Below are 24424 nucleotides of genomic sequence, written 5' to 3'. Positions count from 1 at the left end.
TTTCAGAGAAAATCCAACTATACTTTGAAGACCTCTTATGAGAGCTAAAGATATATTGTGTTACATTATCCATAACACCCAATTAAAGGAGCTACCATTGTTAGTATTCCCATCTTAACTAGCTCATTTTAATGGGAAAACATTTGCGTGCCAATACAAATAAGTGAGAAGGTAAAAAATAAAGGGAAGAGAGACTATATGAGAAAGAAATATTTCATTATTTATGATGATGTGTCTATTCTTAATTCTAGTTTAACAAATCAGCAGAAAAAATTTTTGAATATTATCTTTACCTGTGTTGGACAGTTTAGGATTGAGAAGCTCAAACAAGTGATTTTCCCAAGGCCATATGCTTGGTAAGTATCAAGGCTAAGACTTAAAGCAATATATTTTTTAATTCATATGTGTGCTTTTTTCATTTGTGACTCATTGCCTCTTAATTTCAATAATCTTATTATTTCCACTGATATAAAAAATAACCAAAGTATAATGCATAAACAAAAAAGTATATATTCCCCAAAGTATATAAAAACCAAAAAGTATATATTCCCCAGTTATGTGCTTTGAGATCTTACTATTCATCAGATTCCACTTATGGGGGATGCCTGGGTGGCTCAGTGGTTGAGCGTCTGCCTTCAGCTTGAGGCATGATCCCTGGAGTCCCAGGATTGATCCCACATCCAGCTCCTGCATGGAGCCTGCTTCTCCTCCCTTTGCCTGTGTCTCTGCCACTCTCTGTGTCTCTCATGAATAAATAAATTAAATCTTAAAAAAAAAGAAAAATTGTATTTATGGGTACCATGATTTTTTCTTTTTTATATATTTAGTTGTTCAAAGTTTCTTTTATTTTATAAATTACCCACAAACTTTACTCTTTAATACAACAACTATTATCTATATTTGCATTTATAAATTTCATCATGAGTCAGAAATTAAATAAAAGGAGAAAAGCAATAAGAATTATAGCACAGGCTCAGGCCCAGAAAATTGATAAACTTCTAAGACATCCCCTAATGTGAGGGCCATCTGCTTTCAAAAATAAGTAAGAAAGCAAGCAAGCAAGGAAGCAAGCAAACAAACACAAAAAAACACAAAACAATGGGAGGACCATCAACCATTAGTCTGATGAATGTCTCTGGAGAAGTGACCAAATATACACCAGGAGCACATTGGTTCTGGATCATAATAAGGATAGAAAGGTTCTACTGACTCAGAAATTAGAATTAAAAACCTAAACATTTGAGAAACACTTAAAAGAGAAAAAAAGGCCAAATATCTTTCCTCACTAAAATCTAGATAAAGAAAATCTAGATAAAGGCCAAATATCTTTCCTCACTAAAATCTAGATAAAGAAAAAAGGAACTTTGAAAATGGACCATAAGATTCATGAAAAAAGTAATTTGCAATAAAGCTGTCCAGGAACATGCAAGATGTATACATTGAGTTTACATGTTATCTTTCATTTCACTTGGCATTTCACTCACTTGTGAGTATTTATACAGAAGAGTGTAATATTAGCTCAAAATGTAGATTTTCAATACCCTGTTACATTGAACACAGTCTTAATAAACATTCAGAATTTAAATGATCTGTTAAATTCCTGACACATCTATCTGAGGTGAATCTTGGAAATGAATAAAGAGGAAAGAGATAAATATTCCCTTAAAGTAGTATGATTATTTTCCAAAGCATTTTATCAAACTGCTCCATGATTAGGTTAGTAAATGTCTTATTTAGTTCCTTATTCTAATCAATTTAATACAATTTAGGAAATGTATGTTAAGCATACACAGGATAAACAACATGAGCAGTTGATTCTTGAGGCCACCTACATTTTAAAATGGGAATTGGAACTTATAGCAATTTACTACAATCTAGAAACTGATAGCATAATGGAGGTATAAAGTATAATAAAATCAACCAGGAGGAGGCACAGAGAAGGGGGTATTACACAGCACAATTAAATAACATGAACACAATTAGGCAGACACAATTCTCAAATGTTAGACTTTCTTTGCCTGGATTACCCATGGAATCACATGGTCTCATTCCTTAAAAAAGTTCAAATCACAAAATCCAGTGGTATGATCTAAACTTGGGTGGAAGTTGAGGTGTTTCCTGGAATAACTAACATGCAATGTGTCACATAGAGGTTACTCACTGCTAGCTGGCTACTGCTACCGTTGATGTCACTGATAGATTACTTGTATTGCAAATGTTTATAATTGTAAGTCACAGATTATCAAAAAATAATAAATGAATGTTCACAATGACTTATGGAAAAAGGTAACACACAAATAAGAAACCAAGAGAAGAAAAATCTGTTAATCACATGGGATGACCTAGGAAATAGAGCAGAAAGGCATCAATGTCATGAAAAGCATAAAGCAAAGTAACGTGCTAGCTTCTGTGCAAGCATTTTCATTAAAACATGCCAGGTCTGGAAAATAGTGAGGAAATTGTTATTTTTAGGGTGCAGAGAGCATATTCTCAGGTCGTAGAAAGTGGTGTGAATGCAGTGGGCTTCATTGGAAAAATCCATTACATTATACAAAAAGCAGAAGACAGGGGAGTAAAAGCTTTCCATATTTAAGAAAAAGAAGAAAAAGAACAAAGAAAGAATGAAAGAAAGAGAAAAAGAATCCTCATTTCCCCAGACTTACTTGTATTTATTCACTAAAATATAATGCAAACATGAGTAATATTCATTACTCATATCTTGAGTAATGAAATCCTCCATATCTTTCTTTTCAAAATAAAAGTCATAATATACTCACTTTAGAAACAAACGTAAGACATGTTATTTTAAAATCCTACAATAAATTCAGAAAAATGAACTCTAATAAGAGATTGAACATAATAAAAAATGTTTTAAAATAAAAAGAATATTAATTCAAGGAGATAGTGACTACATTTTCATGTTCTATGATATGCAAAATATAACACATTATTTGAGGTAGAATGAGCAGGTATTTTTTTTTTTAGTAAGTGAAAGAAATTTAAAATTTTGAGTATCTTCTCTTTCTGGTACTATTCCTGTGAAAACAAGTTGAGAAGCTGTGCACAATTAAATTTAAAAGAAAAAAAGAAACATCCGAAGGCATCAAAAAGCTATGAAAACACTCAGGGCTTGAGGGCCCAGGCTCCCTGAGAAAAGGAAAGGCCATTGAAATGAGTTCAATATTTGGTGGTGTGCTTTACCTCATGGAAACTGCTGATTGATAAAGAGCATAAACCCAAGAGGCTAAAAAAATGGAGCATAGATTAGGGACAGAGAGCCCGGGAACCTGAGGCAAGTTTTTGGCAGTCTTAAAGGGATATGCAGACAAATCCTGTAGTTTGGTGCTTTCAAAACAACCCAGGTTTGAGGCCAAAATACTGGGCAGATGGAAAGTGCAATAAATGAGCCTGATATTCTGCAGCTATTTTCCCCTTGAGGCATTTGACAATTTATAAATAGCACAGAACAAGAAGCTAAGAACTGAGCAGTGATGTCTAAGAACCAGGGAATATAGAATTAGCTTTCCACAGTCTTACCAAGCATGGGTCACAAAAATGAAATCTAGGTCCCCCAAAGAAAGAGCATCCCTAAGGAGCATCCCTGAAACCTTAAACTTTAAGTTTGGTTCTTGAAAGGAAGAGAGTACCAATCAGGACCTCATATTATTTGTAGAATTTTCATACACAGATCAATTATTCATACAAATACAGCAGGTGATTTTTGGCAAAAATTGACACATCAAGCTAACACTTACATGAAAAGAGAGTGAGCCAAAATAATGATCTAATCTTAAAAATAAAAGTTGGATGATTTATACAACCAGCTCTCAAGATTTATCATTTAACTATAGTAATTCAAAGTGGTTAATTATAGACAAAGAGGCCAATGGAATGGAAGAGAGAATTCAGAAGCAAAGTATCTGAATCTATTTAGACACTTGATATATAACAAAAGGAGCCTTGCAGTGCCGTGTGGATAAGATGCTCTTTTCATAAATGGTGCAGAGTCAATTGAATATATATATGGAGAAAATATGACCATTATCGATACCTCATATAACACAAGGTAATTCCCAATGGATTTTTGATTAAAATATAAAGGGAATACTGTAAAGTCTCTTGAAAATAGGGATCCCTGGGTGGCGCAGCGGTTTAACGCCTGCCTTTGGCCCAGGGCGTGATCCTGGAGACCCTGGATCGAATCCCACTTCGGGCTCCCGGTGCATGGAGCCTGCTTCTCCCTCTGCATGTGTCTCTGCCTCTCTCTCTCTCTCTCTGTGTGACTATCATAAATAAATAAAAATTAAAAAAAAAAAAGAAAATAACACGAGAATATCTTCATGGCCTTGGGATATAAAAGTGATTGTAAGCAGGACACATGCACACACATACATACAAAAGCACTAAACACAAAGGAAAATGGATACTTTGGAATGCATTAAAATTAAGAATTTATGTACATCAAGAAATACCAGTAGAGAATATGAAAAGAAGCCACTGAGTGGGAGAAAACATTTGAATACATTTAAATAGGCAAAAGCCTCATATCAAGAATATTTCAGGGGCACACTGAGGGTGGCTCAATGGTTGAGCTTCTGCCTTTGGCTCAGGGCCTGATCCCAGGGTCCTGTGATGGAGTCCCACATGGGGCTCCCCATGGGGAGCCTGCTTCTCCCTCTGCATATGTCTCTGCCTCTCTCTCTCTGTCTCTCATCAATAAATAAATAAAATCTTTAAAAAAACGAATATTTCAGAAAAAGGTAGACAACCCAATTAAAAAAAATAGACAAGAATCTTAAAGAGGCACTTTGTAAAATAACCAGTAAACATCTGAACATCTGTGTTTGCAACCACAATAATCATCAGGAAAACGTAAAGTAAAATAACAATGAAATACCACCACCTACTAACTAGAAGAACTGACAACATCAAGTGTTTGCAAAAATGTAAGGAAATGGGAATTCGCACACACCGCCTAAGAGGTACAAAATGATACAGTAACTTTGCAGTGTACCAGTATCCACCAATGCTAAATGCTAAATAAGCCATATCAGGCAGCAGTTCCAAATTTAATAGAAATGCATACATATATTCACCAAACCACAAATACAAGAATGCTTATAACAATATTATTAACAGTCCAGACTGGAAACGATCCAAATGCTCATCAACAGTAGGATGAATAAGTAAACTGTATTACTTTTACACAAGGCAACAGTACACAATGAAAATGAATAAATTACAAACCCATACAAAAACATGGATAAATCCCATCAACATTATGTTGAGCAAAAGAAATAAGGTACAGAAGAGGACATATTTCTTAATTCCATGAAGTTCAGAAACAAAGCCTTCAGGCAGGGTTCCATCATAGGTGATGCGTGGGTAGAAGACTCAGGATGTATTAACCTTAAATCACGACTGATTGTGTCTATATATATATATATTGCATTTAAAAATTTTAATTCCAGCATAATTAGCATATAGTGGTAGTTTCAGTGATTGTGTCTTTTCAAAGCAGTGTCTTGGAGCATAAAGTGCCAAGGAAGTAAATACCAAATTTGTATACCCCCAGCAAAGAAGGTATGAAACTAATTCTGGTTCTAAAATGAGATTCATGTTGTAGGGCAGAGCCTGGGATCCGGTCAAGTAAAGGTTAGCAGGAATCACCAGAATTGGAGGGCACACCTAGAAATTTATTTGTAAACAATCTGGGCCTGAATGATGCCTCAGCATCTGAGCGATGGGGGGGTGGGGGGAATTTAAAGAGAACCTACCAACCAGAAGTCACAGGTGTTCTTGACAGGAGCACGGAGTGTGTGTATGAAGGAGAGGCAATACCAAAGAGATGGGCCAGGATACTTTCCTATAATACTGAACACTGTTTCCTTCCCCCAAATCTCCCAACTGTCAGCTCCATTGGTCTTTTCATTTTCTTTTATTCCTTTCTTTTCTTTCCTTCCTTTTTAATTTTTTTTTGTCTTTTCATTTTCAATAGAAGTCCATGTGGCAAAGCAAAAGCAGACTTCCCTGAAACAACTTATCTTCCTATGTTGGGGAAAGCCTAAGCCATTGAGGAGATTGTGATTCGCGTCCAGAGAAGACAGAGGAAGGGAGAGGAAGGGGAAAGAATAGAGTTTCTGCAGCCCCAAAAAAAGATGAAATATTTATAGATTCTTTCTCTACTCCGTCTCAGTGTCCTGGGCAGATGGCTGGGGTGAAATGGCTGCTTATATACCTCAAGATGTTGGATTCCTGAGCCTCAGTACATTAAAACAGCAGAGCTATGTGATCTCAAGGGGACCTACGTATTGTAAATAGCAATATATCTGAATATCTTAGTGTCTGTATATTGCTTCAGTAGCTTCAACTGTGAAAAATGCAGAGCTCACTCAGTCACAGGAGAAAGGAAAGGAAGTTGTACTGTTGCACTATACGTAGAAAACTATTCAGTATCACCTATGGCACAGGCATCTCTGTATGAGGCAATGACCCTGGCCAATAGGCATGCATGCGTATCAGCCATAAATGACCAGCACAGCCAAGACGGTGTTCCAGCTGAATCTCAACCCTAGGCATGTGTTTTACAAATACATGATTTCTTTTATTATATGGGGAAAATAGAAATGTGTTCCAGTAAACATTTTATTCTTTCAAATAAACTTAAACTCTCATCGTATAGTGGTTTATTATACAGGTGAATAAGACCTAGGCTTAGCTAGTTCTTAATGATCTCAAGTGAAATAAGTGTCAGGTTATTTCATTCTGAGGAACATCTTCTAAAATAATATTCCAGGGGCGCCTGGATGGCTCAGTCACTTAAGCATCCAACTCTTTATTTCAGCTCAGATCACGATCTCAGGGTTGTGAGAATGAGCACCCTGCTATAGGCTCCATCCTGGGCAGAGAGCCTGCTTAAGATTCTCTCTCTCTCTCCCCATCTGCCCCTCCCCCCCACTTCCCCCTCCCTTCACCTCCCCCCTCATGCACTCTCTTTCTCTCTCAATAAATAAATAAATAAATAAATAAATAAATAAATAACATTCCATTAAAAAATGTATCAGAAATGTTCTGATTAAGACACACTGAGTTTCCGAGTTCCCAATATGGTTTTCATCAGTAGACTATAAGTCAGTTTCATAGCCTTGAGGCCAAGGTAGTAAGACTACATACTACTCACACTGTGGACCATAGATCAATTATTTCATCATCCAGAATATCAGCCTTACTGCTCCTTTGCCTTCCCACCACCCCCATAACATACTAATTAAATTTGAAAAGCTCTGGTCTAAACAATGACATGAGGTTGGCCTACTTAAAGGAATGTATGATTTAGCCGCTATGCTCGTCAACTATTCCAGGTTTCAACTCAATATGAGGAGTTTAATTCGGTCCCTTGTACGTGCATTACAAGTCTTCCACAAAGTCCAATTCTACTTTGTCCCATGACAGAGTCCAGTTCACTGGAGTGAAGCAACATCATGAGACGGAAGACTCACCAGCACACGGCCTCATTGGCTAAAAACTTGCATAAGCTTCAAGGACTCAGATCACCAATGACAAAAGACAGGACATATAGTGGGTTTGTATTAATAACATGAAGGTAGTTTTTTTTAATTTTTTTACTTTTTATTTATTTATGATAGTCACAGAGATAGAGAGAGGCAAGGCAGAGACACAGGCAGAGGGAGAAGCAGGCTCCATGCACCAGGAGCCCGACGTGTGATTCGATCCTGGGTCTCCAGGATCACGCCCTGGGCCAAAGGCAGGCGCTAAACCGCTGCACCACCCAGGGTTCCCCATGAAGGTAGTTTTATGTCCCCCAAATTAATGCTTCCACAGACAGTTTGATATAAAGATCAAACTAGGTGAATAGTACAACGAATTTTTAATCACTGCAAATATGAGTACCCAGTCTGTGACATACTTAGGGCCTTCATTTCTATGAATTCTAACTTCTACTTCTAACCCCTGTTTTCAAACTCTCTAGCACTTATAGAAAAGGAAGGAAAACACATATCCAAAGTAATGCTATTAGTAAGAAAGTCCAATAAAAATGTTTACAAATATAATTTTGGTAAAGACTAAACAAATTGGCTGACATAATTCTGGAATATTTATAGTTTAATGTACAGATTTTGGCTTTTTTTTTGGTATTAGAATCAGAGAAAATTGGGATTAGTTACCTTAGAAGAAGGAAAATGTAACCCCCCCCCAAAAAAAAGAGGAAAACACAAAGAAAATCAAATCAGGGAAGTAACTAAATATATTAATCATTTGGGAGCATACGGGGAGAAAAGAAGAAATTGATTATTCTTTAATAACAAGAAGAAAGTAATACAAAATCATTTTAGCTCGATTTCCAAATAGTCACATTTCTAATGTTGAGGGGATATCCTATGGTACCTTCTCATTCTATATTTTGTCATCAAATTCAAATATTAACAAAAATTATTTTGAGAGGGCACCTCAGTGGCTCAGTCAGTTTAGCATCTCCCTTTCGCTCAGGTCTTGATCCCAAAGTCCAGAGATCGAGCCCCACATCTGCATCCAGCTCCCTGTTCAGCAGAGTCTGCTTCTCCTGCTCCCTCTGCCCCCCCACCACTCATATTCTGTCTCTCTCAAATAAATGAAATCTTTAAAAAAATATAATTTGAGATTATAAAAGAAATATTTTGTTTTTGACAGCAATAGGCACCAAACATATTTGAATGTGGGACGTCTAGAAATATAAAAGATCTAGACTTTCCAAACCTCAGAGAGTGGAGTGGAATCTATTAGTTCTGCCTCTTCTTCCTCCTCAACCTCCTTCTGATGTTCTCACTTCTTGTCTACACCATTTTAACTGTCTTCTAGTTGATTGGTCGGCCACAACCACCATACTCCCACAGAACCACCTTACATGCTTTTGCCAGAATAATTCTTATCTCAGTTATAATGGTCTCATTTTTCTGCTCAAAATAAATTAATAATTAAAATATCTTTTATGGTTTAAGGAGACTCACATTTATTTCAATTTGCCTCTAAGTCCCTTGGTTTCTAAGCCAAAATTATGGCTAACATTAACCATTAACATTTATCCATTGTTTACTCTGTGTGAGTCACTATGCTAAGTACTTCATATGCATTATACCATGCATTGCACCCTAGGACCCAGTGAGGTTTTCTGGAGAACTATCACAGGGAGATTATGGAAAACATATGTCCAAGACGGAGAAGTTGCTTTCACTTGGGCTGCTGAATGATTGCATAAAGCAGAACCTGCTCATACCTTGTTATATGAGTGAAAGAAAACTTTCATTTTATTTCAGCCATTACATTTTTGCATCTATTTATTTCAGCTTATTAGCATTTCCTAACTAATACAGACAGGTATCTTTCATTATTCCCTTTTATTAGAGAGGAGGAAATGGAGTCTGAAAGAAGTAAGAGAATTAGCTCACTGTTTCACAGAGAGTTGGTGGTAGTATTCAGATTGAATTGAAGTTGACTAAGTCTGGAGCAACTGTTCTGAACCACTGCATTGCATGGCTCCAAAGTTACAAGGTTCCCTAAAGAGTCCAATCTCTTGTCTGACCTTCATGACTCCACATTATTTAATCCTAATCTCACTCTGCAGCATTATTATTTTCCTGGCTTTTTGCCGTTAGCATTCTCCACCTGCAATCCCTCTTCTGTCATTGAAATACTACTAGTATCTTAAGGATCTTCTCAATGCTGCTACCTCGCTGACTGACCTGGCACCCTAGGCAGCCCTGTTATCATCTGCCTCTTAACTATTTTAGACTACGTGATGATCTGTCTTACTTAGAATTTATTTCAAATGACCATCACCCTATTGATTATGAAGGATTTTATAAAGATTTTATTTATTTATTTGAGAAAAAAAAAGAGCATGCCCAAGGGGAAGGGCAGAGATAGAGGGACAAGTAGATGCCTCACTGAGCATGGAACCTGATGTGGAGCTTGATCTCACAACCCTGAGATCATGATCTGAGCAGAAACCAAGAGTCAGATGCTTAACCAACTGAGTCACGCGGGTGCCCCATGAAGGATTTTTCTTTTCATTTCTTTTCTATGAAAGGTAATCCTATGTTCAATCCATAAACATTTCCTTTTTTTTTTTTTTAAATTTCAGAGCTACGATTTTGTTCAAGGGGCAACGTGCCCACTCCAGAAAAAGAAAAATGCTAAAGGCACAATAATCTTCTAAACCAGCTACAGTTACTCTTTGCCCTCTTGCAGCTTTTCACCCTCCCAGATTTCCTTACAGCTAAGAATCACCAGGGGACATGGTTCTGATTAAAGAAGAATAAGGGAAAATCTGCTAGGAAAGCAGACTTGTTTCTTCCAGGGAGGACTTTCTCCTTTATCCTTTCTCCTTAAAAAGAGAGAGAGGGGCACCGGGGTGGCCTAGTCAGTTAAGCGTCTGCCTTCGGTTCAGGTTATGATCTCAGGGTTCTGCGATCCAGAACTTTGGGTGGTGCCCTTTGGTCAGTGGGGAGCCTGCTTCTCCCTCTCCCTCTGCTCCTCCCCTGCTTATGCTTTACTGTGCACTGTCAAATAAATAAATAAAATCTTCTTAAAAAATAACTAAATATAAAATAAAAAGAGAGAGAGATCAAGGAAGTTAGTATGTTCTCTCCTTTGTGATTTGGGGCCAGATGTGTGATGATGTGGTATTTCTAGTTGTAGAAGCCTTCCCCAAACAGAATGTCCAGGCTAAGGACCGCAATCCACAATTCTTCGGTTAGTAGGACAGAAATATGAAAAGGGCTTGATCCTTTTTTTTTTAAGATTTTATTTATTTATTCATGAATGAGAGAGAGAGAGAGATTGAGAGAGAGAGAGAGAGAGAGAGAGAGAGAAACAGACACAGGCAGAGGGAGAAGCATGCCCTGGGCTGAAGGCAGCACTAAACCGCTGAGCCACCCAGGCTGCCCAGGCCCGATCCTTTATAACATTCTTGAGCTCTCACATCAATTCAAAGATTCCTTACTCATGCACCCTTATTATGCGAAGTAACTGAATGTCTTTATGAGCCACTCCTAGCCATTGAAGGCTAAAATCATTCCTGATACAAAAATCACACCTGAAACAGTGACTGACTATGGTCACAAGACTGACCATATTCCAGTTCTCCCCCTTCGAAGTTCATAGCAGAATTATATTTCCTCACCTATTTGCAGTTAGTCACATGGTCATGAAACTTGAGTTGGTTTCCAAAATGTGAGCAGAAGGCAACAGTTTACCTCCTGTGGAAACTTAAAGAAGCATCACATACATGGGGCACCTGGGTGGCTCAGTTAAGCATCTGACTCTTGATTTCAGCTCTGGTCATAATTTTAGGGTGGTGGGATTGATTTCTTCTTTTTTTTTTAAAAAAAAGAAGCCTAATATACCACTCACTCTGAGTGTTTTTTTCTTCTGCCCCCATAGTTATGTGCCTGCATGTAAATTGAGTTTCAATTCACTTAAGTTACTGAATAAATATGGTGAGCAGAGCTCCTGTATTGACCCATGTTTGAAATGTAGATAAGCAAGCCACAAACTCTTGGCTTATTAAGCCACTGGGATTTTATAGTTGTTTTATGTGTAACAAATACTTAGCCTGTCTTGGCTCATTTTGACATAATAAAAGCAATGGTCACAGGGTGGTGACACAAGCTTCCTTACCCCAGGATCTGCTGTAGTGATTTCATTAAAATATGTTAAAACTTAGACACACTGAAACATAGGATCAACAAGAACAGTTTAAAGAATTATGCAGTACAATATTCTTGTGCATGTTAAGATATATTGTTAATATCATTTCAATTCAGACTGTTAAGGGAAGTAGGGAATTGATATTTATTGAATGCCTACTAGCCATAATATAATAAAATATAAAGATTCAAGAACATAATGAATATTGTTCCAAACATACAAAAAAAATGATGGTTTTGGTTTGGTTTCACTGAAATAATCTCTGAGTGAAAACATTTTAAATGAAAATTCAGGTTAAAGTTCCCAGAAATGTTGTGAAATATTAAGTAATCCTAAATAAAGACCACTGGCCTTTCTTATCACTATGGAAGGATGCCAATCAAGTTTTGAACCTTGATATAATTAGTAATTATACTAACAAAAATTTAAGAAGTCTTAATTATGTTGTAGTGATCACTAGCCCCAAAGAATTTAAGTGTAGATTTCATCACTGTAAAAAGAGATTTAATTTCAAAATCAAAAAGACTAATTTTATATTAAATTGTATTACCTTGTATGTGCATCACACAAGCCTTTGAAAATTTCAAATTTTCAATATCTTTGGAATTAAATGACAACAATTTTTCAGAAAAAATCAACATAAGAAGTTAGAACCCAGTTGTGATGTTTAATTTTATGCATCTGCTTGCTAGGTTAGGGTGCCCAAATGTTTGGTCAAACATGTCTAGGAAGAAAATTTTAAAATGGTGATTAATATTTAAGTCAGTATACTTAGAATAAAGCAGATTATCCTCTATAATATGGATGGGTCTCATCCATTAGTTGTAGGCCTTAAAAGAAAAAGACTGAGGTCTCTGGGAATAAGAAAGATTCTGTTGCATACTGCCTTAAGACTTTCCCTGGGTCTCCAGGCTACATGCTTGCCCTACAGAGTTTGGATTTGCCAACCACCACAATCACATAAGCCAGTTCCTGAAAATAAATCAATCTCTCTCTGTCTCTTTTTCTCACCCTGCCCCCCCTCATATATATAATTGGTTCTGTTTCTCTGAAGATCCCTAATACACCAGTTATTGTAAATTTGCTATCATATGTCTTCAAAAGTCCCAGTGGCTAAAAAATATGCCAGCCAAAATTAGTAGCTATATAAAATAGAACCTTTGTAACACAGCCCACAAAATATGAATTAGGCCTATGTCTGAAATCTCAGTGTTGTAAGGATGCTAGGTTATAAGGTTTATATATACATAAAGACATCCACAACCAGAACTCCTCAGCATGTAAAACTTGCATAAAATCTTCCAGCAGACTCCTAGATCATGTTACCCAATTTGATGACCAAGTAAGGCATCACTCGCAAATCTGTTATAGGTAATTTATAAGCACTAAACCAAAGGTTTAAAGAGATGAATAAAAGAGACATCATGATATATTAAAGTCTGCACTTTCTCTTCACAGCAGAGAAAGCATCAAACTGAAAAGATTTCCGTTACACCATAGATTAGTTCCTGGAATGACACTGCTGGAAAATGTTATTTTTAACATTACTATCATTTAGAAACCATATTGTTATGTGCCTGGGCATATAAAAGGCATTCTCCCAGGATTCAGTGACAGAGAGAGGGGAGGCAGATTTTCATGTAAATGCATGTTCAAAGTCAATCATTTCCTTTGAGATTTTGTAGACTTTAGTGCCAGCAACATAAATATTACATTTATGAGTTTAGTGCTGTTTGGTAGAAAGAGCAAAGGCTTTCAAATCAATAGCCCTGAGTGTGAATCTCTGTCTTAAATATTTGGTCAATTTAAAACCATGAGAAACTACTGCACGTCTCTGTTCCTCAATTTCTTCATCTATGAAATTAGATGGGAGATGTATTTTTCTTGAAAGTTTAAGTAAATTAATTAGTTAATATGCAAGAAAGCAGAATCCATGAAAGATGCAGATATTGAGTAGAATGTTGAATAAAATCCCAGGATAGTGTCATGTATGGAGGAGTAACAAATATTATGTTTCTTGAAAAACATTTAAATTTTCTTTAGAGATAAACTAAAATGAAATTATGATAGAAAAATATAGCCCATTCATATCATAAAGAAAAAAGTTTTACATTTTATGATACAAAGGAAAGGAGAATCAGATGAGATTTGGTGACTGAGATTTGGAAAATCTTGAATTGTCAAGAAAATTATCTTAGCTGAAACTGATAACATACTGAATGTGATGTTACAAGAAGGTACGTGGCGAAATCTCAGAGCAAAAGGCAGATACCCGAAAAATAAACACAGAAGCTCATACCCTAGTAGAACAGTCTGGAGAGTTTTCTGACCTTAAAAATTTGAGACCTGAATATTCTGGTCTTTAGTGGTTACTTGACTAAGTTTGTATAAGAACACTCCACAGAGAATATTAATACTTGTGCTTCAAAAGTAGGCTTAATGTGGGTGCTATCTTTGAATCAAAATTATTTAGCAAATTTAGCTAGATAACTGAAATATAATTAAGAAAATTACCACATCACCCTATCCCAGGCATATCTCTTTGGAGGTCTTTGGTCCAAGTATCGACACACTGCATAAAAAAAAAATAACAGTTTATTTAAAAAGAAGCAGAAAAAGTATATATAAGTTCTAACTCTGTAAGTATAGCAAAAACACAATCATTGAATCATCTAGTTATCTTATGGTTCATCGGCAAGCCTATCCTAGGATCTCTGGGAATTAGATCCATTTTAGAGAGAATAGCAGAGGGAATTAAGGCTCAAGGTAAAATACGCATTGCTAAGCAGAAAACGGCTTTAATCAACAAGTCAAGCAAAGAAAATAGTTACTAAAATAGCAGAGACTGTTCTAAACATTGGAGAGAGCTCTAACAAATAAGATTCAAAGGAAAAACAAAAACAGAAAAACTGAAGTAATTGTTTCTCATAGAAACAAACAAGAAAATGAAGATGTCGGCCTGAATCTTTTACAGAGGTGGGTTTATACCATGAGGGCTAACTGTCCCTCACACTCAGAAGCTCCAACCCAGTTAATAGTCCTCAGTGAGAACTACCAACTAAGGAGGCAATGATAATAATGATAATGATAATAGTGTATCTTTATTAGCGTGTATGATATGTCGGGACTCAGCAAAGCACTTCCCATGCATTGCATTCGTTAATCCCCAGAAACCCAAAAGGGTAACTCCTGTTACTATTCCTCTTCACAGGATTCTGTCTTGAGAGTAATAACAGGTGTCACAGCAAAGTAGTAGACTTGGGACTGTACTCCTAGTTTTTCAGCTTTTGTCTTTTAATTTCAAATCCTATATTCGTAGCACTATGTAATCACTAAATCATCTCTTGGTTCAGAGAAACTATATAGTGAGCATGAAAAAAAAACTCTCTTGGAGAGCTTTAGCATTCTTCTTTTTGTTGATAAAAAAACTATTCCACATTAAAGCAGCATTATGACATTTTCCTTCTACCATTAAATAACTGTCTGGCAAAGAATAGCCAAGGACACTTTAGTTTAATTTGTTCATGTTAACCACATGCATATTATCGCCCCTCTTAGAAATTGTTGATGTCTTCATCAAATCATTTTTCAAATCACAGCAGAATTTGCACAAACTTGACAGAACTCACTAGAACATTGACTACATTCACACACGGAAACTACAGATATGTATGAATTTAGATACATAGTAGAAATATATATGCATATACACATTTTTAGAGAAAACAAGACATGAAAGTTGAGTAAGCTCAATCTTAGCTCATTTTGTTGGTCTTTGTCCACTGCAATGGAACTGCTTCTTCCTCACCATTTTCTTGCAGGCAGATAGAGGCCACTTCTCCCCACTGCTCCTGACAGTGATGCTTTCTCCGAATGTCTTGTTCTACACATAAATAATTATCTAGAGAGTACAGATAGCAATTCTGTGAACTCAAATTAAAAAGGCCTCACCCTGCTATAGTCAAAATATTGCAGAACATATTAGAGAGAAGCAAAGCCTTCTGCAAAAATCAATTCTCAGTTGTCAGAGTCTGTATTTTGTGCAAATTTATAAGCAAAATCTAAGATCTGATAATAGGTTTATAAAGCAAAAACCCAGTGAAATAAGACTACAATAAAGGAGAACAATGGATCCCAATTGTAGCAAGGCCATTCCCTCAGTCACACTGATTAAGGGTTACAATTAGTTCCTTGGAGCAGGGGAATAGGAGACTACTTGGATATCCTTTACAACTTATTATATAGGTCACTACCTCAGTAAATGCAATGTTGTTCTTATTATACACAGTGTGGCCATTCTCAACCAATCCTACTGTCCTCCTTATAAAGCCTATGGAGACAAAGAACAATGCTACATTTGATTAAACAGGCTGTTAAATCAGGCAGAAATACGTCTGTGGCTACAGAGTGGGCCAAAGTTAGTACAAGATACTTCTAGAAGGCAGGCTAGTTGTGTCACAAGACAAAAGCTACTTGTGAGGGATAAACATATGTCAAGTACTTTTTACCTAAAGACTAGAAACCTTCATTTTTGCCTTTAAGAAATCTGTGAACCTCCTAAAGTCAATTATATATGCCAATTGTAGGTGTACATGCATTTTTCCATAAAGAAATTCCCTGGCTTTTATAATTCTCTGGGAGGAATCTGTGACCTCCCAAATAAGGTTAAGAACTACCAAACTATAGTTTTATACATAAGAAAGCATATATGTACCACTTTAAAAGGCAACACTGAAAAGCAAAGAGCCTCTCATTTACCGTCTTGTGTAAAGAAAAAAGAACATGGTAAAATAAGTATTCATTGTGGGGAGAAAGCAAGAAGAGAAATACTCCAAGAGTAAAGAATCATAAAGAAAAGAATATTTCTGGTAACGATGCCCAGAGCCCAAATTATATTATTCTTAGATTTTTTTCTGATTTAAAAAAATATATGCATTTAAAGGGAAATCAGTCACCTAAATTGCAAACACAACAGGGAGAAATAATGGTGGGCTTCTATTTGTTGCAACATATTTTTATTTTAAAGTTTTATTATAATATAGTTTTCTTTCAAAGCATATGAGTGAATAGATTTACATCTCTTAATTATTTTTTTAGGAAAGATAGAGAAGTGATGGCTGATTAAACCATTTAGCAAACATAGTAGACAGGTCAAAGAATAAAAATGAGCTCACCTCAAAATTTAAAAAAGAGAGAGAAAGGAAGAAAAAAAGAACTGAATCAGATTAGGCATTTAAATTGCAGTGTTTAAATATAATCAGACCTAACTTGGCCCCTCTCCCAGAGTTCATAAACGCACACCAAGGAGTTCTCCAGGGAGAGATATAGTCAAATTGTGCCTTCCTTTAATGACCCATTTAAATGGCCAGCCCTGTCCTACCTCCTCTCAATTTTTTTCTGTTTATACCATTCACCTTTCCTTTAAGTACTTGACCGTTTGCCTGTGTCTGAAGTGTTTATTAGAGCAACTTGAACCAAAGCAAAATAGATTCTACAATGTCTCAGGTTTGCAAATAAAAAAACTTTGACTATAATGTTAAGATCAGCCACTCTTTGCCCATCTCAGTCCAGTTAAACCTAAGTCCTCACTCTATTTGATATAACTATGAATGTAACTATGATGTAACTATGGAACAAAGAGAGAAAAACTAAAAATATGAGGAAGTATCACTTAAAAGAATTTAACTGGAAAAATGAGTCTTCTTGATGATTAGATTTTTTTCTTTTAAATAATTAAGCACTGCATAAGGGAAAAAAATCTAAACTAAGATTTAAATCCCAGTCCAGACTTCTAGTTTCAGCTCCCTCTTGTAAAGAGCTTGGAAGTTATCATTCATCCTACAAAAACAAAACAAAACAAAAACAAAAAGAACAGTGTCTTTGCTTGGACCTGTCAGGGAACTGAGTTCTCAGTGAAAACCTGAAATCTGGAACCACAATTGAGAGCTGAGATCTGCTAACCTGGAGGAGAAACTGCTGAGAGCCATAGACTATAGACAAATTAAATGATAATTCTCACAAATTGTTGAAGGCTGAACATACTAGATTGAAAGTGAGGAACTTCTGGGAGCCAAGAGGCTTAGTAGAAATCCCACATTTTCATGAGTTTTATCTCCAGGGACTTCACAAATTTCTCATAATAAAGATTTTTAAAAGATTCCCTTATGGCTTTGTAAGGGGAGGGAAATTATAATCATTGTGAAATAAGCCTAAAGGAATCTCCATAACACAGACCTATTCTCCAAAGAAAAAGATTTTATTAGAGTCTTAATCTAGCTATAGAAAGGGCAGTTCTGGGGATCCCTGGGTGGCGCAGAGGTTTGGTGCCTGCCTTTGGCCCAGGGTGTGATCCTGGAGTCCTGGGATAGAGTCCCACATCGAGCTCCCTTCATGGATCCTGCTTCTTCTTCTGCCTGTGTCCTGTGTACCTGCCCACCCCCCGCCCCCCACCGCCTCTCTCTCTTTCTGTGTCTCTCATGAATAAATGAATTTTTTTTTAAAGGGCAGTTCTCCTTCCATATCGGCCTTAACTGAACTTCTTGTCTCATCTAAGTGGAGGGAAGGGGAATCTATATACCTCTAGAAACAATTAAAAGTCACAGTCTAGATACACAGATTCACTAAAAACATAAAATTACAGAACATTTATCCTCCCCATCCCTTATCTCCACAGATCCACAGGGTTTGAGTAAGTAGATTGCAGTTAGAAGAGCTGCAAACCAGAGACTCTCTTTGAAGAGGAATACTTGGGGAAACCCAAATTCAAAAAAGAAAGCAAAAACAAGCACATTAAAAGCTGACACCTACTGCAACAGGAAACATTTTAAAAAGCCCAACCCCTAGCCAGATGAACATAAAGCTTCACATTAAAGCCCTACTTACCTCAATGCTTATTGCATAATACAATGTGCCTGGTTTCCATCAACAACAACAAAAATTACAAGATATTAAAAAAAATAGGAAAAAACTGTGAGGAGACAATGACAAAGATGTTGGAATCATCACACAGGAAGTTTAAAATAACTGCAATTAATGGGCTAAGGGCTCTCTAAGAGAATAAATGGACAATATGTAAGAATAAATAGATAACATAAGGGAAAAGATGGAAATTCTAACACAATTTAAGGGAAATGCTAGAGATCCAAAATACTTTAGTAAAAGTAAAGAATACTTTTGATGGACTCAGCAGTAGACAGGACATGGCTAAGAAAAGAATCACTAGAGACCTCTAAAACTGAAATGCAAGGAGAAAAACAAATGAAAACAAAAGAAAATTACAAAACTGCTATGGAAAATTTTCAAAATGTATTAACATGAAAGTAATTAAACTATCAGAAATAAAGAGAAAACAAAACTGAAGAATTATTTGAAATAATAATGTCTAAGAACTCTAAATGTAATGACAGACACTAAGCCATGAATTCATGTGAAACACCCCAAGCAGAATAAAAACAAACAAAATAAAACAAAACAAATAAACACTACACCTGAACATATTAAATTTAAACTTCAGAAAACCCAACCAAAGAGAAAATCCTGAAAGATGGCAAAGGGGGACAAAAGAATGCCTTAGCTCTATAGGAACAAAGATGAGAATTACAGCAGATTCCTTAGAAACCATGCAAGGAAGAAGAGAGTGGAGTGAAATATTTCAAGTGTTAAAAAAACACAGACAGAAAAAACAACCACCAACATAGAATTCCATACCTGGTATTTAAGCATAATTATATGCTTAAAATGGGAAGCAGATATAAAAACTCAAGACAAACAAAAACTGAGGGAATTCATTGCCAGTATAAATATCCACCAAAATGTTACATGGATTTCTTCAAGGGGAAGGAAAAATAATATAGATCAGAAACTCAGATCTATGTAAAGAAAGGAGGAGTTACAGAAAAGGAAAAATTAAATATAATATTTTATTTTTCTTATTCTTAGTTGATCTAAAAGAAGGCTTTTTTTAAAAATAGCAATTATAGCATATGAATAAGTAAAATGAATGACAGTAATGTCATATGGAATGTGAGGGAATACACTATGATAAAAAACCTGTATAACACATCAAGTGTGTAATTTAAGGTGATCTTAATCCCACAGATGATGAATTCTGAACAACCACCATAGATTAACATATGGACTGAAGCTGAAGCCAAGAACTTCTATGACTATTGTCTTCATTCCATCTCCATTCCTCAAATCACCCACCCATTTCCCCTAAGTAACACTAAATTTCCTACTTTGGCTTATGGCAGGACACAAGATTGCATTCTTCAATTATATGAGATGGGTTCTTGAGATTTTATATATATAATACATATATTATATATGTAATATAATACATATCCCATAGGATAGGAGATGGTGCTTAGATTATAAAATGTTACAATTACCAAGAAATTACATGAATTTTCTGTCATAGTTGAGTTGTGTTAGAGCTGTGCTCTGATTTTTTCCTATTAACACATTTAACTGGAAAATTGGAGATGTCAGGTATTTGAGACTAGATTAATATAACTCTGAGGGTTCTGATGTATTCCTACCTTTTCCAAGGGAAATGACTCAGGCTACATTTGTTGGCAGAAACCAGAGAACAATCAAGCACCTGCCTGTACAGGATTTCTCTGGCTGAGAAGAAGCACAAGAAAGCAAGGAAGAAACGATAAATGAACTCATTTCTTTCAAGGAGAGAGATTGTATTTTGGAAGTTAATATGGCTTTGACAATAAGAGAAGAAAAATTTTGTGGTTTGGATCTTTATTTCCCTTTTAGGAATTAATAATGAAAAGAGGATTTAAGACCTTTACTTTGTAGTCATACTTTTTAACATAATACTTCTGTAATGCTCTTTACAAGACCCTCTCTGATAATCTCAGACAATATAACAGGCCATAGTTTGAGATGAGAAATAAAATAATGAGTGAGTCTTCAACATGATATAGGATATACTTTTTGTTAATATTAGTTATTATAAGCTGCTAACTCAAGCATTTAGGAGATAACATCTGAACTCTTCATTTCTCTAGTGTCACTTGGATTGTGGCTCTGCCCAGCTAGCTTCACTGAAACTTCAAATATACTTTTTTTTTAAAGACTTTGTTTATTTATTCATGAGAGACACACACACACAGAGAGAGAGAGAGAGAGAGAGAGAGAGAGATTGAGAGAGAGAGGCAGAGACACAGACAGAGGGAGAAGCAGGCTCCATGCAAGGAGCCTGATGTGGGACTCAATCCCGAGACTCCTGGATTGCGCCCTGGGCCGAAGGCAGGCGCTCAACTGCTGAGCCACCCAGGCATCCCTGAAACTTCAAATACACTTAATGGATATTAAGAAATAAATATGGATAATGAAAGAAATAGAGAAAGAGAGAAAGAAGAAAGAAAAGAAAAAAAAGAAAGAAAAGAAAAGAAAAGAAAAGAAAAGAAAAGAAAAGAAAAGAAAAGAAAAGAAAAGAAAAGAAAAAAGAAGAAAGAAAGAAAAAGAAAAAGCAAGCAATGTGGATAAATGTAACCGACACAATGACACGTTCTTTCCATGACGATGAGGGGAACCTTAAGGTTTGGCATAACCTCACCACAACCTAAAATAGTCTAAAGTCAATAAATCTACAGTATTGGGTTTTTCTGTCCTGGCAGATTTCTCACTTCATTAAGAACTGCTATGAGAATTAAGAAATGAGCTGAGAGCTGCATCTTATTACCTGAACATGTATTACTTGATCTTACGTTTGGCATGAGTCACTAGATAATGTTTTTAAAGATTTCATTTATTTATTTGAGAGAGAGGGAATGCATGAGCAGCAGGAAGCAGGGGCAGAGAGGGGCCAGGGAGAGGGAGAAGCAGATTCCCTGCTGAGCAGGGAGCCTGATATGGGACTTTATCCCAGGACCCTGGGATCATGGCCTGAGCCACCCAGGCACCCTCACTAGATCATTTTGATGGTAAAGATAAAGTGAAATTAATTTCAGCCAGGTTTCAGGTATCATATCCTTACCAGTTCTCAAACCTGGACTGTTTGAGTGAGTCTAGTTCATAGATGTACAAGAACATCTGTAAATATAACACCAAGTTTCACAGATGCTGGAATAAGGCCTATCTGGAACTCTGTTAATATTGTCTGCCAACAGAGGCAGCTCATCTTTGGATCTTCAGAATCTTAGCAATTTTGTCCAGGAAGCCAACAGAAAGCACAAAAAAATAAGGCAATGGAAGGAGGAACAAAAATCTCTCATCACCCTTCCTATGAGGAGAATACACTAAGCTGGTTTACTGCCTTGACTCTCAGCTGTAATTCACAAAACTTCAGATCATAATCAATTAAGAAAAAGGAGGAAATTATGTATGTGCATGAGAGAGAGAGAGAGAGAGACTGTACTATATAATCTGTGTGTGTGTGCACATGTCCATACAGCTCACATAACTAGGAAACACTCCCATCTCCTTTCACTAAGAGAGTCAGAGACTGCGGGAAAACTGATTTAATTACACCCCCACCCTGCCCCCATCAAATTATGTGCTCTGAACCTTTTGGATTTGGAGTCACTGGTGATTCGGAAAGCAAAGCAGATTTGTGCTCTAGTCAAATGTCCCAGTTCAGTTTACCAGAAAGTTCTGTGTTGAGTCATAGACACCTGACTAATAATAAAATGGTATGTTTTTCCCCATTTGCCATGCTACCTTATAGATAGGGTGAACATAGGTCCCAGTTTTCAAAAGGCAGACCTAGTTTTCCCAGCTCAATCAATTATTAACAGTATCCTTTTCACACACAAGTATTCCACTTTGAGTGAAAAAAAAAATGCTATGATCAACTTCCTTATAGTTGGTTCTCTTTTTCCTGAGGAGTCTCATAAATTGAGTTACTATATCAAGATGGGAATTGGACTATACTGGGTATTCCACTGAACCCTGACCAAATTGAAGATGCATAAGCAAATACATAAGAGTTGTTTTAGTCCTCCCACATTTGGGGTGGTTTGTTACAAACCAATAACAAAACATCAAAACCTAAACTGCATTCTCAACATTAGCCAATGTTCCATGATGTTCCATGATGATTTTTTGGAAAAGAACTAGCCCTCCATCTGAAACACTTCCTTATATATGAACACTTCTTTCCAGTTGTAAAGAGTCCTCACAGCTGTGCTGGCCTTATCATGCTGTGTGGGAATACCTCTTCTTGTTTCACACTCAGCGTGTGCTCTTTTGTTCTGTTTACAGTATGTGCATCATAGAACACCTGGCCGTATTCATGACTGTATCTGTCATCCACGGGGTGAGGACAGGGTTCCTTATACTCCAGCATGAGAATAATGCTTGTGGAAACACACTGACAATGGGGCATTGATGCCCACCTCTTAAAGCTGGTTTTGTTCCATCTTTTCTCTTTACTTATCCAGTGCTTGACTGTACTGTTTTCCTCAGTGATTCAGGTACCAAGATGCAATGGTCAGAAGTATTTGGACATGTATTCCTGGTGGTTGGCAGAGAGATGATCTTTGTTATCCCCCAGAGGGATGACATTTTTGTAAATACCAATCCTTCTCCTGGGATTGGTGACCAGTGTAAGGTACTCTGCTCAAGAATGATAGGTGGCATGATACCTTTATATCTTCTGAGGTTTCATTTTTATCTTCTGAGGTTTCTTTTCCCTCGAGTCCTTGTACCCTACAGAGTACCCTAGAGAAAATTCCTTCTCCTTGAATTTCTAATACCTTCTTTGCCCCAAAGATTAGATGAGAGACTAATGAATTTATAGTTAACCTTGGGAATAATAAAGCTCTTATTTCAGGTTACATTTATATTACCTCTGTTAGTTAATAACACAGTAAAAAATAACCAACACATTTCATGTGTCTTTGACTATCTTTATACAATGAAGAAGGTGTAAGAATTAACCTATCTCCTGTAACACTTTGGCAATACTGAGAATGTGTTCAAAGTTTTCTTTCCCCAATAGCCAGGAATTTTTGTGTAAGTTATTCAGATAATTTATCAGATAATTCTTCATGAGAATATTTTTTATCTTATTTGGTGTAAATTAGAAAAAAATTAAGTGCTAATAAGGTAGAAACTATTGAATTTAGACAACTGTAATCCCAAAGAATTAAAGTGATATGAAAGAAGATTTATGAGAGTAGATTAAAGGAAGAATATATTTTATCTGGAAAAAGAGACCATCCTCCAGGTAAATTAATAATAATTATTACACACATGATAGATTATGATGTGCAAGATGTTGACCAGCTGTTCCTTATTTCCACTGAGTACTGACTATGAGGGAATGTATTTTAAAACACAGCAGAATTTTAAGAACAATAGGAGCAGAACTGTTGTATGCATCCCCTTTTAAAATGTAGGGTGATTACTAACATTTAAAAGTGTAATTATAAGGATTATAAAGCTTCCTTTCTCAAAAGATGTGTTATGAATTCAAACCGAGACTAAGTCTAATGTCTGGCCAATAGATTCCTTCACAAGGAGTATTGACCTTCTCATGTTAGAGTTGATTTTTTCTGTTTTTGTTTTTGTTTTTCCCAAAAGACTAAACATACTATGGTTTACAATGAAAAACAATGTGATTTACTTAAATGTTCAACTTTTTGAGATGCCTTATTCTCCTTGAATATTCCATTATTATAATCATATCGTCACATTTCATTTATTTGTGTCCACCTGCCTTTTTTTATATGTAGCTGGAGGGAAATACCCTACAAAG

This window comes from Nyctereutes procyonoides, unplaced genomic scaffold, assembly GCF_905146905.1.
Source record: "Nyctereutes procyonoides isolate TBG_1078 unplaced genomic scaffold, NYPRO_anot_genome, whole genome shotgun sequence".
In the NCBI taxonomy this organism is placed as follows: Eukaryota; Metazoa; Chordata; class Mammalia; order Carnivora; family Canidae; genus Nyctereutes; species Nyctereutes procyonoides.
The sequence above is the reverse complement of the archived record's forward strand: the minus strand, read 5'-3'. Positions refer to the sequence as shown.